This window comes from Opisthocomus hoazin, chromosome 13, assembly GCF_030867145.1.
Source record: "Opisthocomus hoazin isolate bOpiHoa1 chromosome 13, bOpiHoa1.hap1, whole genome shotgun sequence".
Lineage (NCBI taxonomy): Eukaryota > Metazoa > Chordata > Aves > Opisthocomiformes > Opisthocomidae > Opisthocomus > Opisthocomus hoazin.
In genome coordinates, this window is record NC_134426.1 from 6,633,197 (window position 1) to 6,646,622 (window position 13,426).

Sequence of the window (13,426 nt, forward strand, 5' to 3'; positions counted from 1 at the left end):
CGCAGGCAGAAAGAGCTAGCCTGGAAAACTGTTGCTCCGCCTCATCTGCCCATGGCACTGCTCGCACAGAGGCACAGAGACTGGGGCTGCTTGCTTGTCTTGCCCCCTCAAACTTCAAACGTAGCTTAGGTGGTCTGTGCCGGGCACCTCCGGCAGCCCTGCTCCGAAAATGCGAACGTCTTCAGGTAGCTGGCAGGCAGAAAGAGCTAGCCTGGAAAGCTGTTGCTCAGCCTCATCTGCCCATGGCACTGCTCGCACAGAGGCACAGAGACTGGGGCTGCTTGCTTGTCTTGTCCCCTCAAACTTCAAACGTAGCTTAGGTGCTCTGTGCCGGGCGCCTCCATCAGCCCTGCTCCGAAAATGCAAACGTTTGCAGATAGCTGGCAGCCAGAAAGAGCTAGCCTGGAAAGTTGTTGCTAAGCCTCATCTGCCCATGGCACTGCTCGCACAGAGGCACAGAGACTTGGGCTGCTTGCTTGTCTTGTCAACTCAAACTTCAAACGTAGCTTTGGTGGTCTGTGCCGGGATCCTCCGGCAGCCCTGCTCTGAAAATGCGAACGTCTGTAGATAGGTCGCATGCAGAAAGAGCTAGCCTGGAAAGCTGTTGCTCAGCCTCATATGCCCATGGCACTGCTCGCACAGAGGCACAGAGACTGGGGCTGCTTGCTTGTCTTGCCCCCTCAAACCTCAAACATAAATTTGGTATTCCGTGCCGGGATCCTCTGGCACTCCTGCTCTGAAAATGCGAACGTCTGCAGAAAGCTGGCAGCCAGAAAGAGCTAGCCTGGAAAGCTGTTGCTCAGCCTCATCTGCCCATGGCACTGCTCACACAGAGGCACAGAGACTGGGGCTGCTTGCTTGTCTTGTCAACTCAAACTTCAAACGTAGCTTTGGTGGTCTGTGCCGGGATCCTCCGGCAGCCCTGCTCTGAAAATGCGAACGTCTGTAGATAGGTCGCATGCAGAAAGAGCTAGCCTGGAAAGCTGTTGCTCAGCCTCATATGCCCATGGCACTGCTCGCACAGAGGCACAGAGACTGGGGCTGCTTGCTTGTCTTGCCCCCTCAAACCTCAAACATAAATTTGGTATTCCGTGCCGGGATCCTCTGGCACTCCTGCTCTGAAAATGCGAACGTCTGCAGATAGCTTGCAGGCACAAAGATCTAGCCTGGAAAACTGTTGCTCCGCCTCATCAGCCCATGGCACTGCTCGCACAGAGGCACAGAGACTGGGGCTGCTTGCTTGTCTTGCCCCCTCAAACTTCAAACGTAGCTTAGGTGGTCCGTGCCGGGGGCCTCCGGCAGCCCTGCTCCGAAAATGCGAACGTCTGCAGATAGCTCGCAGGCAGAAAGAGCTAGCCTGGAAAGCTGTTGCTCAGCCTCATCTGCCCATGGCACTGCTCGCACAGAGGCACAGAGACTGGGGCTGCTTGCTTGTCTTGTCCCCTCAAACTTCAAACGTAGCTTAGGTGGTCTGTGCTGAGTGCCTCTGGGAGCCCTGCTCCGAAAATGCGAACGTCTGCAGATAGCTCGCAGCTAGAAAGAGCTAGCCTGGAAAGCTGTCGCTCAGCCTCATCTGCCCATGGCACTGCTCGCACAGAGGCACAGAGACTGGGACTGCTTGCTTGTCTTGTCCCCTCAAACTTCAAACGTAGCTTAGGTGGTCTGTGCCAGGCGCCTCCGGCAGCCCTGCTCCAAAAATGCGAACGTCTGCAGATAGCTCGCAGGCAGAAAGAGCTAGCCTGGAAAGCTGTTGCTCAGCCTCATCTGCCCATGGCACTGCTCGCACAGAGGCACAGAGACTGGGGCTGCTTGCTTGTCTTGTCCCCTCAAACCTCAAACGTAACTTAGGTGGTCTGTGCTGAGTGCCTCTGGGAGCCCTGCTCCGAAAATGCGAAAGTCTGCAAATAGCTCGTAGGCAGAAAGAGCTAGCCTGGAAAGCTGTTGCTTAGCCTCATCTGCCCATGGCACTGCTCGCACAGAGGCACAGAGACTGGGGCTGCTTGCTTGTCTTGCCCCCTCAAACCTCAAACATAAATTTGGTATTCCGTGCTGGGATCCTCTGGCAGTCCTGCTCCGAAAATGCGAACGTCTGCAGATAGCCCGCAGGCAGAAAGAGCTAGCCTGGAAAGCTGTTGCTCAGCCTCATCTGCCCATGGCAGTGCTCGCACAGAGGCACAGAGACTGGGGCTGCTTGCTTGTCTTGCCCCCTCAAACCTCAAACATAAATTTGGTATTCCGTGCCGGGATCCTCTGGCAGTCCTGCTCTGAAAATGCGAACGTCTTCAGATAGCTCGCAGCCAGAAATAGCTAGCCTGGAAAACTGTTGCTCAGCCTCATCTGCCCATGGCAGTGCTCGCACAGAGGCACAGAGACTGGGGCTGCTTGCTTGTCTTGTCCCCTCAAGCTTCAAACGTTTCTTAGGTGGTCCGTGCCGGGCGCCTCCGGCAGCCCTGTTCCGAAAATGCGAACGTCTTCAGGTAGCTGGCAGGCAGAAAAAGCTAGCCTGGAAAGCTGTTGCTCAGCCTCATCTGCCCATGGCACTGCTCGCACAGAGGCACAGAGACTGGGGCTGCCTGCTTGTCTTGCCCCCTCGAACATCAAATGTAGCTTAGGTGGTCCGTGACGAGAACCTCCGGAAGCCCTGCTCCGAAAATGCAAACGTCTGCAGATAGCTCGCAGGCAGAAAGAGCTAGCCTGGAAAGCTGTTGCTCAGCCTCATCTGCCCATGGCACTGCTCGCACAGAGGCACAGAGACTGGGGCTGCTTGCTTGTCTTGCCCCCTCAAACTTCAAACGTAGCTTAGGTGGTCTGTGCCGGGTGCCTCCGGCAGCCCTGCTCCGAAAATGCGAACGTCTGCAGATAGCTCGCAGCTAGAAAGAGCTAGCCTGGAAAGCTGTTGCTCAGCCTCATCTGCCCATGGCACTGTTCGCACAGAGGCACAGAGACTGGGGCTGCTTGCTTGTCTTGTCCCCTCAAACTTCAAACGTAGCTTAGGTGGTCCGTGCCGGGTGCTTGCGGCAGCGCTACTCTGAAAATGCAAACATCTGCAGATAGCTCGCAGGCAGAAAGAGCTAGCCTGGAAAACTGTTGCTCAGCCTCATCTGCCCATGGCACTGCTCGCACAGAGGCACAGAGACTGGGGCTGCTTGCTTGTCTTGCCCCCTCAAACTTCAAACGTAGCTTAGATGGTCCGTGCCGGGCGCCTCCGGCAGCCCTGCTCCGAAAATGCGAACGTCTGCAGATAGCTCGCAGCCAGAAAGAGCTAGCCTGGAAAGCTGTTGCTCAGCCTCATCTGCCCATGGCACTGCTCGCACAGAGGCACAGAGACTGGGGCTGCTTGCTTGTCTTGTCCCCTCAAATTTCAAACGTAGCTTAGGTGGTCTGTGCCGGGCGCCTCCAGCAGCCCTGCTCCGAAAATGCGAACGTTTGCAGATAGCTGGCAGCCAGAAAGAGCTAGCCTGGAAAGTGGTTGCTAAGCCTTATATGCCCATGGCACTGCTCGCACAGAGGCACAGAGACTGGGGCTGCTTGCTTGTCTTGCCCCCTCAAACCTCAAACATAAATTTGGTATTCCGTGCTGGGATCCTCTGGCAGTCCTGCTCTGAAAATGCGAACGTCTGCAAATAGCTCGTAGGCAGAAATAGGATGCCTGGAAAGCTGTTGCTTAGCCTCATCTGCCCATGGCACTGCTCGCACAGAGGCACAGAGACTGGGGCTGCTTGCTTGTCTTGTCCCCTCAAGCTTCAAACTTCTCTTAGGTGGTCCGGGCCGGGCACCTCCGGCAGCCCTGTTCCGAAAATTCGAACGTCTTCAGGTAGCTGGCAGGCAGAAAAAGCTAGCCTGGAAAGCTGTTGCTCAGCCTCATCTGCCCATGGCACTGCTCGCACAGAGGCACAGAGACTGGGGCTGCCTGCTTGTCTTGCCCCCTCGAACATCAAATGTAGCTTAGGTGGTCCGTGACGAGAACCTCCGGAAGCCCTGCTCCGAAAATGCAAACGTCTGCAGATAGCTCGCAGGCAGAAAGAGCTAGCCTGGAAAGCTGTTGCTCAGCCTCATCTGCCCATGGCACTGCTCGCACAGAGGCACAGAGACTGGGGCTGCTTGCTTGTCTTGTCCCCTCAAACTTCAAACGTAGCTTAGGTGGTCTGTGCCGGGTGCCTCCGGCAGCCCTGCTCCGAAAATGCGAACGTCTGCAGATAGCTCGCAGCTAGAAAGAGCTAGCCTGGAAAGCTGCTGCTCAGCCTCATCTGCCCATGGCACTGTTCGCACAGAGGCACAGAGACTGGGGCTGCTTGCTTGTCTTGTCCCCTCAAACTTCAAACGTAGCTTAGGTGGTCCGTGCCGGGTGCTTGCGGCAGCGCTACTCTGAAAATGCAAACATCTGCAGATAGCTCGCAGGCAGAAAGAGCTAGCCTGGAAAACTGTTGCTCAGCCTCATCTGCCCATGGCACTGCTCGCACAGAGGCACAGAGACTGGGGCTGCTTGCTTGTCTTGCCCCCTCAAACTTCAAACGTAGCTTAGATGGTCCGTGCCGGGCGCCTCCGGCAGCCCTGCTCCGAAAATGCGAACGTCTGCAGATAGCTCACAGGCAGAAAGAGCTAGCCTGGAAAGCTGTTGCTCAGCCTCATCTGCCCATGGCACTGCTCGCACAGAGGCACAGAGACTGGGGCTGCTTGCTTGTCTTGTCCCCTCAAATTTCAAACGTAGCTTAGGTGGTCTGTGCCGGGCGCCTCCAGCAGCCCTGCTCCGAAAATGCGAACGTTTGCAGATAGCTGGCAGCCAGAAAGAGCTAGCCTGGAAAGTGGTTGCTAAGCCTTATATGCCCATGGCACTGCTCGCACAGAGGCACAGAGACTGGGGCTGCTTGCTTGTCTTGCCCCCTCAAACCTCAAACATAAATTTGGTATTCCGTGCTGGGATCCTCTGGCAGTCCTGCTCTGAAAATGCGAACGTCTGCAAATAGCTCGTAGGCAGAAATAGGATGCCTGGAAAGCTGTTGCTTAGCCTCATCTGCCCATGGCACTGCTCGCACAGAGGCACAGAGACTGGGGCTGCTTGCTTGTCTTGTCCCCTCAAGCTTCAAACTTTTCTTAGGTGGTCCGGGCCGGGCGCCTCCGGCAGCCCTGTTCCAAAAATTCGAACGTCTTCAGGTAGCTGGCAGGCAGAAAAAGCTAGCCTGGAAAGCTGTTGCTCAGCCTCATCTGCCCCTGGCACTGCTCGCACAGAGGCACAGAGACTGGGGCTGCCTGCTTGTCTTGCCCTCTCAAACATCAAATGTAGCTTAGGTGGTCCGTGACTAGAACCTCCGGAAGCCCTGCTCCGAAATTGGAACGTCTGCAGATAGCTCGCAGCCAGAAAGAGCTAGCCTGTAAAGCCGTTGCTCAGCCTCATCTGCCCACGGCACTGCTCGCACAGAGGCACAGAGACTGGGGCTGCTTGCTTGTCTTGTCCCCTCAAACTTCAAACGTAGCTTAGGTGGTCCGTGCCGGGCGCCTCCGGCAGCCCTGCTCCGAAAATGCAAACGTCTGCAGATAGCTCGCAGGCAGAAAGAGCTAGCCTGGAAAGCTCTTGCTCAGCCTCATCTGCCCATGGCACTGCTCGCACAGAGGCACAGAGACTGGGGCTGCTTGCTTGTCTTGTCCCCTCAAACTTCAAACGTAGCTTAGGTGGTCTGTGCCGGGCGCCTCTGGCAGCCCTGCTCCGAAAATGCGAACGTCTGCAGATAGCTCGCAGCTAGAAAGAGCTAGCCTGGAAAGCTGTTGCTCAGCCTCATCTGCCCATGGCACTGTTCGCACAGAGGCACAGAGACTGGGGCTGCTTGCTTGTCTTGTCCCCTCAAACTTCAAACGTAGCTTAGGTGGTCCGTGCCGGGTGCTTGCGGCAGCGCTACTCTGAAAATGCGAACGTCTGCAGATAGCTCGCAGGCAGAAAGAGCTAGCCTGGAAAGCTGTTGCTCAGCCTCATCTGCCCATGGCACTGCTCGCACAGAGGCACAGAGACTGGGGCTGCTTGCTTGTCTTGTCCCCTCAAACATCAGAAGTATCTTAGGTGGTCTGTGCCGGGCGCCTCCGGCAGCCCTGCTCCAAAAATGTGAACGTCTGCAGATAGCTCGCAGCTAGAAAGAGCTAGCCTGGAAAGCTGTCGCTCAGCCTCATCTGCCCATGGCACTGCTCGCACAGAGGCACAGAGACTGGGGCTGCTTGCTTGTCTTGTCCCCTCAAACATCAGAAGTATCTTAGGTGGTCTGTGCCGGGCGCCTCCGGCAGCCCTGCTCCAAAAATGTGAACGTCTGCAGATAGCTCGCAGGCAGAAAGAGCTAGCCTGTAAAGCTGTTTCTCAGCCTCATCTGCCCATGACACTGCTCGCACAGAGGCACAGAGACTGGGGCTGCTTGCTTGTCTTGTCCCCTCAAACTCCAAACGTAGCTTAGGTGCTCTGTGCCGGGCGCCTCCATCAGCCCTGCTCCGAAAATGCAAACGTTTGCAGATAGCTGGCAGCCAGAAAGAGCTAGCCTGGAAAGTTGTTGCTAAGCCTCATCTGCCCATGGCACTGCTCGCACAGAGGCACAGAGACTGGGGCTGCTTGCTTGTCTTGTCCCCTCAAACTTCAAACGTAGCTTAGGTGGTCTGTGCCGCTATCCTCCGGTAGCCCTGCTCCGAAAATGCGAACGTCTGTAGATAGGTCGCATGCAGAAAGAGCTAGCCTGGAAAGCTGTTGCTCAGCCTCATCTGCCCATGGCACTGCTCGCACAGAGGCACAGAGACTGGGGCTGCTTGCTTGTCTTGCCCCCTCAAACCTCAAACATAAATTTGGTATTCCGTGCCGGGATCCTCCGGCAGCCCTGTTCCGAAAATGCGAACGTCTTCAGGTAGCTGGCAGGCAGAAAAAGCTAGCCTGGAAAGCTGTTGCTCAGCCTCATCTGCCCATGGCACTGCTCGCACAGAGGCACAGAGACTGGGGCTGCCTGCTTGTCTTGCCCCCTCAAACATCAAATGTAGCTTAGGTGGTCCGTGACGAGAACCTCCGGAAGCCCTGCTCCGAAAATGCAAACGTCTGCAGATAGCTCGCAGGCAGAAAGAGCTAGCCTGGAAAGCTGTTGCTCAGCCTCATCTGCCCATGGCACTGCTCGCACAGAGGCACAGAGACTGGGGCTGCTTGCTTGTCTTGCCCCCTCAAACTTCAAACGTATCTTAGGTGGTCTGTGCTGGGTGCCTCCGGCAGCCCTGCTCCGAAAATGCAAACGTCTGCAGATAGCTCGCAGCTAGAAAGAGCTAGACTGGAAAGCTGTCGCTCAGCCTCATCTGCCCATGGCACTGCTCGCACAGAGGCACAGAGACTGGGGCTGCTTGCTTGTCTTGTCCCCTCAAACCTCAAACATAAATTTGGTATTCCGTGCTGGGATCCTCTGGCAGTCCTGCTCCGAACATGCGAACGTCTGCAGATAGCCCGCAGGCAGAAATAGCTAGCCTGGAAAGCTGTTGCTCAGCCTCATCTGCCCATGGCACTGCTCGCACAGAGGCACAGAGACTGGGGCTGCTTGCTTGTCTTGCCCCCTCAAACTTCAAACATAAATTTGGTATTCCGTGCCGGGATCCTCTGGCAGTCCTGCTCTGAAAATGCGAACGTCTGCAGATAGCTCGCAGCCAGAAAGAGCTAACCTGGAAAGCTGTTGCTCAGCCTCATCTGCCCATGGCAGTGCTCGCACAGAGGCACAGAGACTGGGGCTGCTTGCTTGTCTTGTCCCCTCAAGCTTCAAACGTTTCTTAGGTGGTCCGTGCCGGGCGCCTCCGGCAGCCCTGTTCCGAAAATGCGAACGTCTTCAGGTAGCTGGCAGGCAGAAAAAGCTAGCCTGGAAAGCTGTTGCTCAGCCTCATCTGCCCATGGCACTGCTCGAAAAGAGGCACAGAGACTGGGGCTGCCTGCTTGTCTTGCCCCCTCAAACATCAAATGTAGCTTAGGTGGTCCGTGACGAGAACCTCCGGAAGCCCTGCTCCGAAAATGCAAACGTCTGCAGATAGCTCGCAGGCAGAAAGAGCTAGCCTGGAAAGCTGTTGCTCAGCCTCATCTGCCCATGGCACTGCTCGCACAGAGGCACAGAGACTGGGGCTGCTTGCTTGTCTTGCCCCCTCAAACTTCAAACGTAGCTTAGGTGGTCTGTGCCGGGTGCCTCCGGCAGCCCTGCTCCGAAAATGCGAACGTCTGCAGATAGCTCGCAGCTAGAAAGAGCTAGCCTGGAAAGCTGTTGCTCAGCCTCATCTGCCCATGGCACTGTTCGCACAGAGGCACAGAGACTGGGGCTGCTTGCTTGTCTTGTCCCCTCAAACTTCAAACGTAGCTTAGGTGGTCCGTGCCGGGTGCTTGCGGCAGCGCTACTCTGAAAATGCGAACATCTGCAGATAGCTCGCAGCTAGAAAGAGCTAGCCTGGAAAACTGTTGCTCAGCCTCATCTGCCCATGGCACTGGTCGCACAGAGGCACAGAGACTGGGGCTGCTTGCTTGTCTTGCCCCCTCAAACTTCAAACGTAGCTTAGGTGGTCCGTGCCGGGCGCCTCCGGCAGCCCTGCTCCAAAAATGCGAACGTCTGCAGATAGCTCGCAGGCAGAAAGAGCTAGCCTGGAAAGCTGTTGCTCAGCCTCATCTGCCCATGGCACTGCTCGCACAGAGGCACAGAGACTGGGGCTGCTTGCTTGTCTTGTCCCCTCAAACTTCAAACGTAGCTTAGGTGCTCTGTGCCGGGCGCCTCCAGCAGCCCTGCTCTCAAAATGCGAACGTCTGCAGATAGCTCGCAGGCAGAAAGAGCTAGCCTGGAAAGCTGTTGCTCAGCCTCATCTGCCCATGGCACTGCTCGCATAGAGGCACAGAGACTGGGGCTGCTTGCTTGTCTTGTCCCCTCAAACTTCAAACGTATCTTAGGTGGTCTGTGCTGGGTGCCTCCGGCAGCCCTGCTCCGAAAATGCAAACGTCTGCAGATAGCTCGCAGCTAGAAAGAGCTAGACTGGAAAGCTGTCGCTCAGCCTCATCTGCCCATGGCACTGCTCGCACAGAGGCACAGAGACTGGGGCTGCTTGCTTGTCTTGTCCCCTCAAACCTCAAACATAAATTTGGTATTCCGTGCTGGGATCCTCTGGCAGTCCTGCTCCGAAAATGCGAACGTCTGCAGATAGCCCGCAGGCAGAAATAGCTAGCCTGGAAAGCTGTTGCTCAGCCTCATCTGCCCATGGCACTGCTCGCACAGAGGCACAGAGACTGGGGCTGCTTGCTTGTCTTGCCCCCTCAAACTTCAAACATAAATTTGGTATTCCGTGCCGGCATCCTCTGGCAGTCCTGCTCTGAAAATGCGAACGTCTGCAGATAGCTCGCAGCCAGAAATAGCTAGCCTGGAAAGCTGTTGCTCAGCCTCATCTGCCCATGGCAGTGCTCGCACAGAGGCACAGAGACTGGGGCTGCTTGCTTGTCTTGTCCCCTCAAGCTTCAAACGTTTCTTAGGTGGTCCGTGCCGGGCGCCTCCGGCAGCCCTGCTCCGAAAATGCGAACGTCTTCAGGTAGTTGGCAGGCAGAAAAAGCTAGCCTGGAAAGCTGTTGCTCAGCCTCATCTGCCCATGGCACTGCTCGAAAAGAGGCACAGAGACTGGGGCTGCCTGCTTGTCTTGCCCCCTCAAACATCAAATGTAGCTTAGGTGGTCCGTGACGAGAACCTCCGGAAGCCCTGCTCCGAAAATGCAAACGTCTGCAGATAGCTCGCAGGCAGAAACAGCTAGCCTGGAAAGCTGTTGCTCAGCCTCATCTGCCCATGGCACTGCTCGCACAGAGGCACAGAGACTGGGGCTGCTTGCTTGTCTTGCCCCCTCAAACTTCAAACGTAGCTTAGGTGGTCTGTGCCGGGTGCCTCCGGAAGCCCTGCTCCGAAAATGCGAACGTCTGCAGATAGCTCGCAGCTAGAAAGAGCTAGCCTGGAAAGCTGTTGCTCAGCCTCATCTGCCCATGGCACTGTTCGCACAGAGGCACAGAGACTGGGGCTGCTTGCTTGTCTTGTCCCCTCAAACTTCAAACGTAGCTTAGGTGGTCCGTGCCGGGTGCTTGCGGCAGCGCTACTCTGAAAATGCGAACATCTGCAGATAGCTCGCAGGCAGAAAGAGCTAGCCTGGAAAACTGTTGCTCAGCCTCATCTGCCCATGGCACTGCTCGCACAGAGGCACAGAGACTGGGGCTGCTTGCTTGTCTTGCCCCCTCAAACTTCAAACGTAGCTTAGGTGGTCCGTGCCGGGCGCCTCCGGCAGCCCTGCTCCGAAAATGCGAACGTCTGCAGATAGCTCGCAGGCAGAAAGAGCTAGCCTGGAAAGCTGTTGCTCAGCCTCATCTGCCCATGGCACTGCTCGCACAGAGGCACAGAGACTGGGGCTGCTTGCTTGTCTTGTCCCCTCAAACTTCAAACGTAGCTTAGGTGCTCTGTGCCGGGCGCCTCCAGCAGCCCTGCTCCCAAAATGCGAACGTTTGCAGATAGCTGGCAGCCAGAAAGAGCTAGCCTGGAAAGTGGTTGCTAAGCCTTATATGCCCATGGCACTGCTCGCACAGAGGCACAGAGACTGGGGCTGCTTGCTTGTCTTGCCCCCTCAAACCTCAAACATAAATTTGGTATTCCGTGCTGGGATCCTCTGGCAGTCCTGCTCTGAAAATGCGAACGTCTGCAAATAGCTCGTAGGCAGAAATAGGATGCCTGGAAAGCTGTTGCTTAGCCTCATCTGCCCATGGCACTGCTCGCACAGAGGCACAGAGACTGGGGCTGCTTGCTTGTCTTGTCCCCTCAAGCTTCAAATTTTTCTTAGGTGGTCCGTGCCGGGCGCCTCCGGCAGCCCTGTTCCGAAAATGCGAACGTCTTCAGGTAGCTGGCAGGCAGAAAAAGCTAGCCTGGAAAGCTGTTGCTCAGCCTCATCTGCCCATGGCACTGCTCGCACAGAGGCACAGAGACTGGGGCTGCCTGCTTGTCTTGCCCCCTCAAACATCAAATGCAGCTTAGGTGGTCCGTGACGAGAACCTCCGGAAGCCCTGCTCCGAAAATGCAAACGTCTGCAGATAGCTCGCAGGCAGAAAGAGCTAGCCTGGAAAGCTGTTGCTCAGCCTCATCTGCCCATGGCACTGCTCGCACAGAGGCACAGAGACTGGGGCTGCTTGCTTGTCTTGCCCCCTCAAACTTCAAACGTAGCTTAGGTGGTCTGTGCCGGGTGCCTCCGGCAGCCCTGCTCCGAAAATGCGAACGTCTGCAGATAGCTCGCAGCTAGAAAGAGCTAGCCTGGAAAGCTGTTGCTCAGCCTCATCTGCCCATGGCACTGTTCGCACAGAGGCACAGAGACTGGGGCTGCTTGCTTGTCTTGTCCCCTCAAACTTCAAACGTAGCTTAGGTGGTCCGTGCCGGGTGCTTGCGGCAGCGCTACTCTGAAAATGCGAACATCTGCAGATAGCTCGCAGGCAGAAAGAGCTAGCCTGGAAAACTGTTGCTCAGCCTCATCTGCCCATGGCACTGCTCGCACAGAGGCACAGAGACTGGGGCTGCTTGCTTGTCTTGCCCCCTCAAACTTCAAACGTAGCTTAGGTGGTCCGTGCCGGGCGCCTCCGGCAGCCCTGCTCCGAAAATGCGAACGTCTGCAGATAGCTCGCAGGCAGAAAGAGCTAGCCTGGAAAGCTGTTGCTCAGCCTCATCTGCCCATGGCACTGCTCGCACAGAGGCACAGAGACTGGGGCTGCTTGCTTGTCTTGTCCCCTCAAACTCCAAACGTAGCTTAGGTGCTCTGTGCCGGGCGCCTCCAGCAGCCCTGCTCCCAAAATGCGAACGTTTGCAGATAGCTGGCAGCCAGAAAGAGCTAGCCTGGAAAGTGGTTGCTAAGCCTTATATGCCCATGGCACTGCTCGCACAGAGGCACAGAGACTGGGGCTGCTTGCTTGTCTTGCCCCCTCAAACCTCAAACATAAATTTGGTATTCCGTGCTGGGATCCTCTGGCAGTCCTGCTCTGAAAATGCGAACGTCTGCAAATAGCTCGTAGGCAGAAATAGGATGCCTGGAAAGCTGTTGCTTAGCCTCATCTGCCCATGGCACTGCTCGCACAGAGGCACAGAGACTGGGGCTGCTTGCTTGTCTTGTCCCCTCAAGCTTCAAACGTTTCTTAGGTGGTCCGTGCCGGGCGCCTCCGGCAGCCCTGTTCCGAAAATGCGAACGTCTTCAGGTAGCTGGCAGGCAGAAAAAGCTAGCCTGGAAAGCTGTTGCTCAGCCTCATCTGCCCATGGCACTGCTCGCACAGAGGCACAGAGACTGGGGCTGCCTGCTTGTCTTGCCCCCTCAAACATCAAATGCAGCTTAGGTGGTCCGTGACGAGAACCTCCGGAAGCCCTGCTCCGAAAATGCAAACGTCTGCAGATAGCTCGCAGGCAGAAAGAGCTAGCCTGGAAAGCTGTTGCTCAGCCTCATCTGCCCATGGCACTGCTCGCACAGAGGCACAGAGACTGGGGCTGCTTGCTTGTCTTGCCCCCTCAAACTTCAAACGTAGCTTAGGTGGTCTGTGCCGGGTGCCTCCGGCAGCCCTGCTCCGAAAATGCGAACGTCTGCAGATAGCTCGCAGCTAGAAAGAGCTAGTCTGGAAAGCTGTTGCTCAGCCTCATCTGCCCATGGCACTGTTCGCACAGAGGCACAGAGACTGGGGCTGCTTGCTTGTCTTGTCCCCTCAAACTTCAAACGTAGCTTAGGTGGTCCGTGCCGGGTGCTTGCGGCAGCGCTACTCTGAAAATGCGAACATCTGCAGATAGCTCGCAGGCAGAAAGAGCTAGCCTGGAAAACTGTTGCTCAGCCTCATCTGCCCATGGCACTGCTCGCACAGAGGCACAGAGACTGGGGCTGCTTGCTTGTCTTGCCCCCTCAAACTTCAAACGTAGCTTAGGTGGTCCGTGCCGGGCGCCTCCGGCAGCCCTGCTCCGAAAATGCGAACGTCTGCAGATAGCTCGCAGGCAGAAAGAGCTAGCCTGGAAAGCTGTTGCTCAGCCTCATCTGCCCATGGCACTGCTCGCACAGAGGCACAGAGACTGGGGCTGCTTGCTTGTCTTGTCCCCTCAAATTTCAAACGTAGCTTAGGTGGTCTGTGCCGGGCGCCTCCAGCAGCCCTGCTCCCAAAATGCGAACGTTTGCAGATAGCTGGAAGCCAGAAAGAGCTAGCCTGGAAAGTTGTTGCTAAGCCTTATATGCCCATGGCACTGCTCGCACAGAGGCACAGAGACTGGGGCTGCTTGCTTGTCTTGCCCCCTCAAACCTCAAACATAAATTTGGTATTCCGTGCTGGGATCCTCTGGCAGTCCTGCTCTGAAAATGCGAACGTCTGCAAATAGCTCGTAGGCAGAAATAGGATGCCTGGAAAGCTGTTGCTTAGCCTCATCTGCCCATGGCA